This window comes from Lathyrus oleraceus, chromosome 7 (genome assembly GCF_024323335.1).
Source record: "Lathyrus oleraceus cultivar Zhongwan6 chromosome 7, CAAS_Psat_ZW6_1.0, whole genome shotgun sequence".
NCBI lineage: Eukaryota > Viridiplantae > Streptophyta > Magnoliopsida > Fabales > Fabaceae > Lathyrus > Lathyrus oleraceus.
The window spans coordinates 41,506,066-41,521,960 of record NC_066585.1 but is presented as its reverse complement, the minus strand read 5'-3'; positions in this window follow the sequence as shown (position 1 = coordinate 41,521,960).

The following is a 15,895-nucleotide window of genomic DNA, read 5'->3' as shown; positions in this document are numbered from 1 at the left end:
AAGCAGTGTTTGCAGGTGTTTGCTCCCCAAACAGTTTGTTGTTTATCCCCAGTAAAGTTGATGTGTTATTCTCCTTGTAGTTCATCATCTTTCTCCAGCTGAGAGCCTTTGTGGATTTTCATCCTCGATTTGCATATTTTGTGATTGATCCCTGGATCTCTAGTAAAACCTTTATTTGGTTTTCAGATCCCTAACCTACCTTTATTTGGTTGTTACATATCTTTGGCATTGTTTCTCCCTTTGTGAGTTCCTGCAAGTCTGGTTAATATTTCATACCTTTGAATTAGTTTATTTCTCAATCCTCAAGAAGAGTCTCATGACTGATTATTTTCCTTTTGAGGAATTTGTTTTCATTTTGCATCCCCGTGCGACATTTATTTATTTGATAGAGATAATTCCCACGCATAATTTGTCCTGATAGATTTTAATCCCCAGTGAAGTCCCCACAGAGTTGATCTTGATTGATGAAGTATCCAGTTGGAGTTTGTTTTCTCACCGGTTCCCCACTCAGAGTTTTGCCTCTTGTTGTGACGTGGATTCCCCGTGGAGTTTCCTCTTCTGATGAAAGATCTCCCATTCATACAATATTTGATTCTGAGCAGTATTGATGTAGTCGTCCCCTGTAGGGTTGTCTCCCATTTGATATGGTATTGACCTAAAATCCCCCGCAGTGTTGACTTGTTGCTATGATATATATATATATATATATATATATATATATATATATATATATATATATATATATATATATATATATATATATATATATATATATATATATATATATATATTGAGATGTGATATCCTTAACAGATCTCTCTTATCCCCAACATGTTGGTTGATATCCTCAGCAACGCTTTTGTCTCATGCAAATTCCCAAGCTGTATTTTCTCTTCTCCGGAGAGTTTGACCTTTAAGCAAGATCTTTGTCAATCATTGCTTATCCCCTAGCAATTATTCCTCCTCTCCCGAGAGTCGAGTATTGGAGTTGGATTTATTTTAATCCCCATGGCTGCTACTGATATATATATATATATACATATACATATATATATATATATATATATATATATATATATATATATATATATATATATATATATATATATATATATATATATATATATATATTCTTCATTTCCTTTGAGCGTCGAGTCTTTAGCAGTTTTTGGCCGGATGCATGATCTCCATGTCTGTCCCCAACCTGAGTTGAGCATTAAATTTGGATTGTGATATCCCCATCCTTCCTTGATGGCATGGTTGTGTACTATCCCCAGGGAATTGAATAGTTAAAGATATGATTTATATCCTCGAGGATTTATTTTCATCCCTAGTCGGTTCTCCAGTTGGTGTTCCCATCTTATTGAGATTAGCCGAGTATCTAGTTGTGATGATTGGATCTTCATGTTTGTATCCTTTGTGCTTGTTTGTCAGCATAATCATATACATACTCATGCATTAGCATCAGATATTTCATTGTGCATCTTTATGCATTGACCTGATTTTTATGATCCCCTGCTTTGGTGATATCATTTCCCTATGCATATGTGGTGTGTCTGTCCTCCTTCAATGTAGAGTGTCAGCCCCTTAAGCATAAATAGTTTATCCTTTTTTCTTCCCCATTGAGTTATTTCCTCGTGGATGATTATTATTTCTATTTCCTCCCTAGTTCATTATCTGGATGGAACTACTCCCCTTGAGTTATATCCTCATTGGGTTGAGTCTTGTTTGACCTTTTCTTTCTGGTTCTTACCCAGATAGATCTTTTGGTCCTCAAAGAGTTTATTACCCTATAACTAGTAATATCCTTCTTGATGTCGAGTACTTTACCTGTGTTAATTTACCTAGTAACCGGTAAAAGGTAATTTACTTCTTTGATTTCCCCAGCGAATTTACTTTCGTTTCCCCAACGGGTTATCTTTTCTTTTCGCCAACAGATTATCCATTGCTCAATTACCCAGTAACTGGTAATTGTTTATCCTTTTTTCCAGCTGGTCGTTTTTTCTGTTATCTACCTAGTAACCGGTAGTTAACAAAACTTCTCATTGAATTTTTCCTCCGGCAGTTTATCCTTGATATGTTACCCAGTAACTGATAACGAATATTCTCCCTTTTGGTCTTCTACCTAGTAACTGGTAGTTGTAAATCATGATTTTGGTCTTCTACCCAGTAACTGATAGTTGTAAATCCTGCTCTTTGGGCTTCTACCCATTAATTGGTAGTTGTAAATTCTGATTTTAGTCTTCTACCCAGTAAGTGGTAGTTGTAAATCCTACTTTTGGTCTTCTACCTAGTAACTGGTAGTTATAAATCCCGCTCCTTGGTCTTCTACCCAATAACTGGTAGTTATAAATCCTGCTTTTGGTCTTCTACCCAGTAATTGATAGTTGTAAATCATGATTTTGGTCTTCTATCCAATAACTAGTAGTTGTAAATCTTGTTCCTTGGTCTTCTACCCAGTAACTGATAGTTGTAAATCCTTCTTTTTAGTCTTCTACCTAGTAATTGGTAGTCGTAAATCCTGCTTTTGATCTTCTACCCAGTAACTGGTAGTTGTAAATCCTACTTTTTCATTTCCATAATAGGTTATCCTTACCTAGTAACCGGTAATGGATATTCCTCCCTTTTGAGTATATTTCCCACGGTAAATTCATGACCATCAAGCTATGGATAAGCTAGACGTCAATAAAACCAGAGTCGCCACCGCGCTTTTATTGTTTCCAAGGGAAAAGGGAAAAGTACGAACAAAACCCAAAAAGATAAGAAGTTTTCAAATCAAAACTAATAAAATGTCAGAGATTACATGTAAGGGGGTTGGTTACACAGAGGGAAGGTGTTAGCACCCAAAGTGTCCTATGTACTCCTAGGGAGCCCTTTTTGTGTGCATATGTGTTTTTTGTACAAATGATGTTTGCAAATAAAATAGAGTGTGGGGATGAGAAAATAATTCATTAATTATAGTGTTGTGTTTGACAAGACCTTCGGACTTGTGCCAACGTACCAACGTACCAACATAAAAATGAGGGATCAAAACCTCATAGTTCGTGGTATCAATTTCAAAGTGAATACATTGCTTTTAACAAAAATTTAAGTTTTACAAAGGCACAAGGGCCTAAAAATGGTTTGTATGAGTGTTAGTTCTTTTTGGCTTTTGAAATTTGAAGTCAAGTATAGTTAAGTTTATTTACAAGTTTGATTAAGAAAAAGTTTGAAAATGCAATGGCATAAGGCCAAAGTTTCTAATTTGCAATATGGTCAAAGTTTAGAAAAAACAGTACAATCAAAGAAGATTTTTTTTTTAAAAAAGGAGGGAGAGATTTTAAAATTAAAGAAATGGGAAGGAGATGAAGAGACTAAACCTAAGCATAAATTTAAAAGTTGTGAGTTGAAAAGATCTGACCAATGGGCTGCAATCCAATAAACAAGAATGTCATATAGAAACCCAAATTTCCCTTGGACTTTATAATCAAGCAACAATCAATACACAAATAGCAAGTTGAAGAGCAAGGCATAAAATAAAGATAGCCACATCCAAGCTTAGCAACTCCATGATCTTCTTCAAAATTTCCCATGTATCAGACGACTCCAAAGATGGCATTAGGCACAGGTTCAAAATAACAGCTTCACAATGATCATGTTGCAGATGAACTCAAATGGATCTTCAATTTTGTATCAGATGAAAGTTCACTTCACAAGCACTTTGTTTCAAGAAAGTTGGCATTAGCCAAGTCCTTTGCATAGGGAGTGTTGCCTAAATTCTAAGTCCAATAGTCTCAGATCAAACCAACAGTCCACACAAGATGTTTTTTTAGGGTTTTTGTTCTTATTATGTACATTAAGGTCAAAAAGACCACACAAGCAAACAAATATATACAAATACAATATATCACAAAATATGGTCCAAGTGGACAAAGGGAAAATGGAATTAAAGTAAACATTTTGAATGGTATGAATAATGGCAAATGAATAAAGCTTAAAAATTAAAGTGCATAAAAGTAAATGACTTGAAATTAAATGTTAGTTGTTAGTTGATTAGAAGTTAGTTTTGCTTTTGCTTTGTTTTTATTCAAGTCATTCTTTGGAGAAAACTCAACCCACTTATCACAAGCATGGATCCTTGAACCAAGACATCTTCCAAAGGAAGGAAAAAAGGCCAAGTTTCCACACAATATCATGAAAGAGAGGAGACTTACAATTTCACTAACTAGAATGCTATGCCTTTTGTGTCAAAATTTAGCGCTATGTTAAGCAATCGTAATTGGACTTATGTAGAAGTCACAACTATTTGAGGTCGGGCAACAAAATTTTGGTGCTAATACATGTTAGAGACATAGTATGATAAACTATGCTCATGAAATATGCCACACACAAAAAGAATATGCAAAATAGGGGATCTAATCTCATCCATACTTATGTTGATTTTACAATCAACTAGCCTTAGGATATAGAGATATCATAAGTCCATGACATGAATGCATAAAGGAGTGGATTGAGATGAAGAGGGAGGGAGAATGGATTCAACACAAATTGGTCAAAGGAGGACTTTTTCCAAATTAAGATCATTCATTCATTTTGGGGGATGGAATGTACATTCCATCAATCCTCTAAATCCAATGATCTTATCCTAGCAAAGTCAAATCAACCTTGACCAAGGCCCAACAACACAAGTCAAAACTCACAAAATCAATTAAAATGGCTCTACACAATTTATTTGACATTTAAAAAATTAAAAATAATAAAAATAAGCATTAAATTAAATTATGGTTGGTCAATTTCCTAAAACCTCATCAAAACACCAAAGAAATGGCCATGAGATTTATCATAGGTCAAATAAGGTCAAAGGACCTTGGAGAAAAAATTTCAGAATTTTTAGAAACTTAAAAGTATTTTTAAACATTTAAAAATATTCACAAAAACAATTAAATCATGAAAAACATTAATAATGATCCAAAAAATATTTTTAATTCAGAAAATGAAAGAGGATTTTATTTAATTTTTTTGGGTGAAACTCTCATATTTTTTGGATCAATATTAAATTTAATACGAATTAATAAAAATAAAATAAATAAAACTGAAAATCAATTAATCACAAAAACGTGGACCACTTGATCTCCCTCATTAATTGAGGTGGCATATCAAGTGGTCTAAAACGTGCGTTCCACCAAACACATGGATCATCGTGCCACACCAATGGTATTCAAAAGCAACGCTCAAGATTAAAACACAAAGGCTTGATCATGTGACTCAGAACGTGTCCATCTCACCGCCGGAGCAAACCACCGGTCATCTTCTCAAGTGACCTTGGCCGGACTGGTTCTCTCATCACCATCACAAAAATGAAAAAGAATGACATTATCTTAAAGAAAAAATGACACTGATCACAAATCTGACCTCAATTCAACCTAACTCCAAGTATATTGAGAGATACACGGAGTTGAAATTTGAGGTAAATGAACTGAGTTGCTTCGATTTGACCTCAAAGAAACTCAATCTTCTTGCCTATATTGGTAGGACTTCAAACAACCAAGGATCCAAGAGAATTGAGAGAGAATCGAAGAGAAGAAAAAATCTGGAAAATACCTTCAATGCTGCGCAAAACTTGATCTCTCTTGCTTCAATTCGTGTTTGATCTTGCTTAGGAAGCTTGCAAAAGTGGCTTAGGATTGATACAAAGCTTTGGATCATGTAGTTTTTGAATCTCCAAACAGTGAGATTCAAACTCAATTTTCAAATGAAAATTCTCAGGTTTTCCTTTCAAATGTGAGGGTTTCAAGTGTGGGAGGCAAAGCTGGCGCGTAAGGGTCCTCAAATCTGATGCAAGGGCCTCTTATTTATAGCTCAAGCAAGTGTTATTTGCACCTTTCAAAATGTTTCCAATTTTGGCAATTGCATGATGCATGCTTGCATGGGCGTGTACAGGCCCATGAAGCTACTCAATTAAGTCCACAATTACATGAAATTGAGTCTGAATGTGAATTAGAGTGCAAGGCAAAAGTGTGTAGCTGCTTGAAGATTGATCCTTGCCAAATGATGCAGCCATGTTCAGACCATGCACAGACCTCTCAAACTTTATACAAAATGGATGAAATTGGACTCTTTGGAAAGGTTAGATCAAGAGGAACAACTATAATGTTGAACACTTTTCCATTTTAAGCTTGTATCATAATGAATTTTGAGGTGGAAGTTTGGAAATTTCAACATATCAAAAAATTTTCTAAGTGTCAAGCCATATGTTCAATTATTCCACCTTGGCTAACTTTTTATGTGAGCTTAAAATGAGAAAAGTATCTTCATCAAAGTTGTAGCTCTTTCAAAAAAATTCAAAATGGTCACAAATTGGACCTCATTTGGATTTGGGATGAATGCGTTATGCATTTTTGAAGTTGAGGAAAATCACTTGTTAAATGGTATTCGTCCAAAATGACCTATAATGTATCCTCATATCACATGCTCATAAAAGTTGAATTAGCTATTCCTACAAACATAAAAGTTTAAGTATACACCTTGAATTTGATTGTGAAACTTGGAAATATTTCATATCATAAAAATTGAGCAAGTTATGGCCTTGGGAAGTTGACCTCCAAATTAGGGTTTAGACAAAATAACCTATAATCTTTCGACATAAAAAATGACTTTCCAAGAAAAACTAGATCTAGACCTAAAGATTAAAGTTGTTTGGAATGTCATATTGCTCTTGGAATCATTTTAATATGATAAAAATTGTAGGAGATATGGTCTAGGGGACCCCAGTTTTGATCAGATGAATTCCTCTGGTTAACCTCCATCAACCACCTTGCTAACTCGCAATTCTCTTGACTTTTTGGACTCATGAGAGATCATATATGCATAAGATGATGAAATTTGAAGTGTCCCTTGAAATATTTGATCAATTGGTGAAGAAGCTTGATGAAGAAGTTACATAAGATACCCAGATGAACTAGGGTTTCCAAGGTAAACCAATTCCAATCTCTTGAAGAATTTTTGATCAAAATAACATGTATAAATCATGGGGACTCATATATGATGCTAGAGCCTTTGTGGATCATTCCTTGGTTGAGCTCTTAGCAATGAGGGTTTTAAACCCTAGATGTGAACTTGATAGATCAAAAGTGATCATGTGCCCTACCTACAAAAGAGTTAGACAAATGCAAAGACATATTTTTGGTATTTTGGTTAGGAAATGATAAAATACAAAGTATGATATAATCACATGGTGCTTGGTGATCTCTCCTAATGCAAAACCAATGAATGGGGGGTAAGGAGGATGCTAAGGTGTGATCCCAATGCCAATGCATATGATGAGATAACATGAGGGATCTTAGGATCAAAATTGGGGTCTTACAACCCAGTAAATGGTAGTATAACTATTTCCTGTGGTTGATTACCTTTGTTAAGTTGCTCGATAACTGGTAGTTGGTGATTCTTCCTCCTTTTCCTCAGCGAGTCATCCTTGATATGTTGCCCAGTAACCGATAACAGATGTTCCTCTACCAGAGTGCATTATCTTCCGTGTTAAGCTACCCAGTAATAAGTAGTAGATAATATATCTCTTTTACTCCTGTGTTGAAGTTTGACTTCCCCAGTTGAGTCCATATTCGTATCTCCCTGTGAGATCGAACTTGCTTATCCCTAGTGGATAGTTTCCCACTGTGTTGGTGGTATCTCGATGCATGCAGATTATTATCTAGTTCGAGTCTTTCCATTGATTTATTTTCATGGAAATCCCCACGTGTCTCCAACAGTTTTTAAGTTGTAGCCTGACCTACGCATAACTTATTATCCCCAAAGTCTCTGTCCCCTTAGTGATTTTTCCTTGTGGAATGCATTGTGCTCCTGTGGACTTTTAGTTTCTTTTGGATTCTTTTTCTTTGTGGAAATATATATTCCCCACGAAGATTATATTTTGGCATTCATATCATATGCATCATGAGGTCTCTTAGGGGCCAAAATTTGTTTCCTGTTATTAATATTTAAGTCCATTCTACCGCATTGATACGAAGATTTTAACCTTCACATCTCAGGATAGAATAACCTTAAATAGGGGCAGCTGTAAGACCCCAATTTTGATATTTAGAAATACAATCATGTTTTTGGGTCAAAATTGGGGTATGAAAATGACTTGCTTTCAAATTCGGGACAAATTAAACGCTATGTTAAGCAATAGGAATTGGACTTATGTAGAAATCATAACTATCAGAGGCCGATCAATAATAATATTTGTGTTAATACATGCTAGAGAAATAATATGTAAATCATTCTCTTAAAACTATGTCACACAAAAAAAGGGGATGGATCAAGCACAAAGGCTAGGAGAGTGGTCCCATTACATCAATCAATAATTCATGGTACTTAGGACAAACTTATGCATCAATCAAAGTACCTTAAATGACCCATGATAAATTAAGAGGTAGATTTGAAATGATGAAAGTTCATCAAGTACCAATCCACACATCATGAACAAGATGGATACAAACCATATAATTAATCAAAAGAAAAAAAGGAAGAGAAAGGGATGAAGAAGAAGAAGACAAGAGAAAATAAATCCAAATTGGATCAAAGGCTTGATCAAGTCATCATCAAAATCAATCATCCATTTTGGTGGATTAGGGTTTTCACCTGATCAACACCCAAGATCCATTGAGTTTGATGAGACCAATAATCAAATCAACTAAGATCCAAGGGCAGCAGAAGTCAACAAAGGTCAAACAAACATAAAATGCAAGAAAATAAAATAAAATGCATTAAAAATATTTTTAAAATGAGTTTTAAAAGGGAAATAAAAGAGAAAATCCATAAAGCCCTTCAAAACACCATATAAATGACCAAGAAAAATATGGAAGGTTGGGAATAAACTAAGAAACATAAAATAATTTTTTTCATAAATTTTAAATGCATAAAACTATTTTTAAACCAATTAAAACAAAGGGAAAAAAGAGAAAATCCATGAAAAATAGAAAACCAAGAAAATAAAATATGGAAAAGTAAAAATCAGATGAAGTAAAATAAAACAAAATTTTAGAAATTATTTTGGGATTTTTTTTGGATAAAAGATGAATTTTCTATGAATTTTAAAAGAAAATGCAAATTTAAAATAAAAAAGGAAAAAGAAATAAAATCAGAAAAAATACGGAGCGTTGGATCTAGCCTCATTAATTGGTGTGGCAAATCCAACAACTATCATGATAGAGCGCATGGTGGAAATTAGCAAAAAAACACACATAATCGAATTCAAAATAGACCAATCAGAACATTTCAAATTGCCAACATGTATAGCCAACTCAGATGACTTGAAACACTCCGGTCATCTTCTCCGATAATCCCTCATTGGAGTTTCATCGTTTGGCAAATTTAGAACATGATACTACCAACCAATGTGATAGCCTTCTCATCACGAATTCAACCTCATGCTCAAAATTCATTTATCTAAACTGAGCATGGAGAATTTCAGAGAAGTTTCAGAAACAAGCAAGCCACTAAAAGTAAAATTAAATGATGAACACGATCAATCAACACCAGATAAGTTAAGGGAAAGCATTAGAGAGTGAAAGACTACATTGTGGTAACTTGTTTGAGTTTAAATAATGCTCAAAACAGCCTTGTTCAAATGATGATCTGAAGTTGATGAAGCTCGACCTAATCAGGGCACTTCATAAGGTCTTAGAGCTTGGGAATTGTTGCAAAAGCTTCAGAGAAGATCAAATGTGCTAATGGAATCAAGAAATTGGATTGAAACAAGCTAAAATGCAAAATACGATAGCTCAATTTTCTAGAATTTTTTTAGAGTGAAACAGAGGTTTCTTGGATCTCAAAAGCTTGTGAATGAAGCAAACATGTTTCTCTATTTATAGGGAAGTGATTGGTGATCTCATACGTGTCAAATGATGCTCAATTTATGCAAAAAGAATTTGCTCATGATGTGTGAAAAGTGTGACTTGCAGACCATCAAAACTCAGCCAAGTCATGCATTTTAGAAGTCATTAAACTTCTGGAGACTTGGTTAATTATGTTTAGATCCAAAACGTATGGTAAATTGGCTTGTAATTAAGATTAGCGAAGTTCAAAATTCTGATCATGGTGATTTCTTCAGTTTCAAGTCACCATGTTTAACTCAATGGGGCATCTTGCTCAGGAGGCTTTTTGATCATATTCTTCTTGCAATTTGTTGACATCATACCAAATATCACAATGTGCCAAGAAAGGTTGCATTTGTATGCTTGAGTACAAACTTATGACATGTTGAAGTTGGCACGAAAATTTGGTAATGCAACTTAAAAAATTTAAGTCCCAAATGGCTGAATATGACCTATAATGTCTCAAAGAATTCCATGGCCTTCCAATCATAATTTGACTTTGATCCTCGAAGAAAACTTGTAGAGTGAATTACAAATGATATTGTGAAAAACGAATCAGCTTCAAATGTTGAAAATTGAAGAAGTTATAATCCTTGAAAGTTGAGGAAAAGTCACTTGAAAATAGGTCAAATTTCACTAAGTCCACAAATGACCTATAATGTCTTCAATTTTTTGATGATCCTCCAAGCATAATTGGATCTTGTCATGTAAAAAGAACTGGTAGAGGATATTGAGAAGAGTCATATGCAAAAATAAGCATTCAAAAAATGTTGAGAATTGAAGGAGTTGTGATCCTTTGAACTTTGACTTCAAATGTTGACTTTTTGGTCAAACCTCTTGGAATAAACTTGTGTACTTGGACTTTTATTGCACTTCAAGGTAAATGGATGATCATATGAACTCAAAATAATGTGTCCTTGAATGTCTCTTGATTTAATTTCTCAAAGTTTGAGGTAACTTGTTGAAGAAGGCATGGAAATAATCACATGAACCTTTGACTTCTCTTGAGAAATAAGCAACAAAACTTTGAGATGCTCTTGATCAAAATAAGATTGAAAGATGCTTGAGAACATTAGAGATAATGTTTTGAGAGATAAGCCCTTTGATAATCAATGGTTGAACATACTTTGACTTGAGGAATCAACAAAAACTCTAGCTGAGGAACCATGCCTGATGCTCTTGATGAAAAGTCCTACCTTGCACAATAAACTTAAAGAAAACAAAACATATTTTTCTATTTTGATCAGTGGTCAGATAAGTAATGAACATATAAACATAAAGGTAAAACACCAATAAAAAGGTGCTTAATGATCCCTGCAAAAGGAAAACCCAAAGATAAGAGGGAGAGGACAAAGATATGATCTTGTTTGCATGCAAGGATGAAAATGACATGTGGAATCTTAGGGTTAAAAATTAGGGTTGACAGAATTGTACTAAAGTCTATGAATAAAGGCGAATACTTTGAATAGCTTTGGCCTACGTCCCATACACAAAGGTACTCTAGACAAGGGTAGGAAAAATTCCCTCTCGTCATTCTTCGTTGCTTATGGCTCATGGCACGTAACTTGAATCACGATTAACTTGATAATCCTTTGATGGCTGATCCTGCTCATGCAACATTGTTTATGAAGAAAAGACTTGACAATCATTTGATTTGAATTGTACTAAAGTCTATGAACAAAGGCGAATACTTTGAATATCTAGGGCCTACGCCCCGTACGCAAAGGTACTCTAGACAAGGTTAGGAAAAATTCCCTCTCATCATTGTTCGTGGCTTAAGGCTCATGGCACACAACTTGAATCGAGATTGACAAGTGTTGATACAGCTTTGTTGTGCTTGAGTTGAAGTCCACATGTCTGCAATGTGAAGGCCTTGTATTGACTTTAAGTCTTGAACTCTTGATCTTGAATCTTGAGGTCTTGAGCTCCTGAGGTCTTGAGATCCAAAGATTCAATACAACTTAAACACGAGGGACTTGCCCTATCAAGTGATCAAGGGTCTTTTTATCACTTGAACAAGCTTGGGGAATTAAGTATAGTGGAAAGGATTTAGTTTATCACAATAAAATTTGGTCAACATAATCAGTGGGAAATGATCAGTTGGATTATGTACAACTTAATGGATTAATCAGTCAAACTAAATCAATTGATCCTAAGCAAAACCCTAAACTAGGGGAACATGCAATGGTTAAGGTGTCCTCAAATCAAAGAAATCAATATCACTATTTACATGAGGAACAAATGATCAAAAGTTCAATTAAACCTAAATGGACCATAAGATAAGGGAGCATGCATAACATGAATCTTCTAAACCTTAGGGGTAAAATTGTCATTATGCACAATTTGGTTAATATGGAATTAACAATCAATATTAATCAAAATTAATAAAAACTAACTAATCCTAATTAAAATGTTAATTCATGATGAACAATTAAGCTAAATTTAAATAACCTAATCCTAAATTTAACACATTATTTTATACAACAAAAGTGTAAAAATTAGAGATAAAAAAATAATCAGAACTAATTAATGACAATTGAAAGTTAAGAATGGACTAAGGTTAATTATGGAGGCATGGGTGTGGACTGACGCAAGGAGGTGCAGATAGCAAGTTTGGGCCTTAAGCCCGAACCAAAAAGACAACAAGCCAGGTCCGGTTCATGTCCATGGGTTTGAAATCCAGGTCAAATTCATGATTAAAACGTGAGCTTCTCATCAACCATGAAAACGCTTCAACATACATGAATAATAATTCTTCATAATTTGCATTCTCTAATTCTCACCCTCTCACCTAAAAGATTCAATCAAAACTCAAAGCAGGAATCAAATCTGCTTGAGGTGCATTCAACAAGATCAATCGTCTTCAAGCATGTGAATCACAATTCTTTATCCTTCACCGTTTGTGCTCTCTGATCTTCACCCTTTCATCTTAAAAATTCAATTAAAAGTCAAGCAGAAATTGAATCTACATGAGGTTTACTCATCAAGATCTTGAGTTCATCAATCGTCTTCAACACTCGCGTATGAAATCAATAAAAACGGAATCATATTTATGTCATATCGAATGGAAATGTGAAATCAAGACAAATTATAGATTTATGCAAGAAGTGTTAGAACAAGATTTGGTTATACATCTATACCTTTGAGTTTTGATGATAACAATGCAATATTTGTGTGAGAATAATTTTGGTACTCTAATGGTTTGTTATTGTGTAGCTTTAACAGGAAGTTCTGATTCTGAGTTTATGACGTGCAACGTCATCAATTTCTGAACATTTGTTCCAAATTCCGCTTCTGTGTTGAATCACTCATAAGAAGTTCTGAAAGACGCTATGTCGCATCTGCAATGTTCTTTCTGCTTCTGTGTTGATTCACTCCTAAGAAGTTCTGAAAGACGCTATGTTGCTACTGCAATGTTCTTTCTGCTTCTGCACTGATTCACTCTTGAGAAGTTCTGGAAAGACGCTAGGTTATTGTTGCAATGATCTCTCCGGTTCTGCTTCTGGATGTGACTCTTATTTCAACCTTTTGAAGAATGGAAAGCTTCTGAAGTTTTAATACCTAGCTGAAGACTCTGAAGATCTCAAGCCATACGATGACGCTGTCAAGGTTCTGACTGAAGATTCTGAAGTTTTGTTACTTAGCTGAAGACTCAAAAGATCTCAAGCTAGACGCTGACATGGTCAAGGTTCTGACTAAAGATTTTGAAGATTCTGATTTCAGCTTTTTGTTTCTTCTTTTCATGCTTCATCAACTTTTCATCAGAAGCCAATGAATTTGAAGATAAGATCAAAGCGGATATGTGATCAAATAATATATAGTACAAATCAAATATTCCTTCCACTACCTAAAAACATGGGCGAAGGACATTACTATTCTACACACCTGTCACTAATCTGTTAGTGGATAACTGCTCTTTTTGTATCCCTGAATTGCCCTGCAACAATCCCTTTATTATTCTATATAAGTAGGACTTGGAGACTTGAAGAAAATGCTACAGTAATTGACAATATTGTTTCTATTTGAAAAGCTCTCAACTTTGTGCATATTTTTTTTAAGTATTTGTATTTCATTTGTGTAAAATCTGCTTGTGTAGAAGCAAATTATAACACAAAAAATTGTATTCAACTTTGTTTGTTTGATTTCCTTAAGGAGACTAGGTTATAGTCGAATCCTTGAGAAGACAAAGAAAGTTGTTCTTTGTGATTTCCTTAAGGAGACTAAGTTGTAGTCAGATCCTCGAGAAGACAAAGAAAGTTGTTCTTTGTGATTTCTATAATCTGTTTGGTTATAATGGATTACGTCCTTGTGTATAAGGCGAAATCACCTTGGCGGGTAGACTGTAGTAGCTTTGATTTCAAGCGAAGCAGGATAAAAATCCTTGTGTATTTCTCTCTTTGTTCTTTTGATTGTATAAAGTTATTGAGTTGGTAAAAAAAATTGTTTTTAAAACCCAATTCAACCCCATTTCTTCTGTTTTTCACACCTTCAATTGGTATTAGAGCTCCGGTTCTGATTGCGATAAAGTTTTATCAATACTTCACAGTGTTTAATACCAATCTAGATGTGTGTGTGAGAAACAATGGTCACTGCTAACGCTGCTAACAACATCGAAAAAGATCACTACAACGATAAACCACCAGTCTTTGATGGTGAAAAGTTTGATTATTGGAAACACATAATCGAAAGATTCTTTTGGGGATATGATGTTGATATTTGGGATCTTGTAGTCGATGACTACGTTCACCCATTAAATGTTGAAGGAAACAAAGTAGCAAGAAGTGTTATGATAGATGAACAAAAGAAGGATTTCAAGAATCATCATAAGGCTAGAATTGTATTGCTTAATGTCATCTCTTATACTGAGTATGAGAAGATAACAAACAAAGATTCTGCTAAGCCTATCTTTGATTCTTTGAGAATGACTCATGAAGGGAATACTCAAGTTAAGGAGACAAAGGCTTTGGCCTTAATCCTGAAGTATGAGGCATTCAGAATGGAAGACAATTAAATCGCTGAGACTATGTTCTCAAGATTTCAGATGCTTGTCGCAGGACTCAAGATTTTGGACAATGGGTATTCTATGGCTGGACATGTTAAGAAAATCATCATAAGTATCCTAAGAAGGGAGACCTATGGTAACTGCCTTAAAGTTAGCAAAGGACTTGAACAATATTAGTCTTGAAGAACTTATTAGTTCTTTGAGAAGCCATGATATAGAACTCGAGTAAGATGAACCTCATAAGTGAGGTAAATCTGTTTCTTTGAAGTCCAAGCTTGAGAAGATAATGGCTTATCAAGCTGAGGAAGAATCATAAGGTTCTGATAAAGACTCAGAAGATGATGATGAGTTATATTTGATTTCCAAGAAGGTCAACAGACTCTAGAGGCACAAGTAGAATGGACAGGGAAAGTTCAGGCGAGCTAGAAGGAATGCTAGTCATTCTGATTCTTCTTCTGGACCACAGAAGCAAGGTTTTGGTAAAGAAGTTGTTTGCTATGAGTGCAAGGAGCCAGACCACTATAAGAGTGAGTGTCATAAGTTGAAGAAGGACAAAAGGCCTAAGAAAAAGCTTTCTAAAGGCAAGATGGAGCTTATGGCTACATGGGACGACTCAGAATCAGAATAAGAAGATTTTGATGAGGAACATGCCAATGTTGCATTAATGGCAACCACAGTTAATCCTGAAAGTTCTGAAAAACCAGAAGACATGATGTTGTCAGAATCATAACCAGACTCTGATTTTGAAGATGTATTTTCTAAACTATCTCGTTTTGATTTAGAGTCATGTCTCTATAAAATACTAGAAAAGTACCAAAGTCTTCAGAGTAAGTACAAGGACCTTAAACAAGTCCAAGTCGTTACTTCTGAAACTCGTAGTGAGCTTGTAAAGGATATTTCTTCCCTAAACGGATTTTTTCTTTAGAAAGTGACAACTTTGATTTGAAAAGAAAAATTTCAAAACTAGAGGAAGAAATAATCTCAAAAGCTTCTGGTACTGATTACATCATCAGATATGACAAATCATTCAAGTACTTTCTGG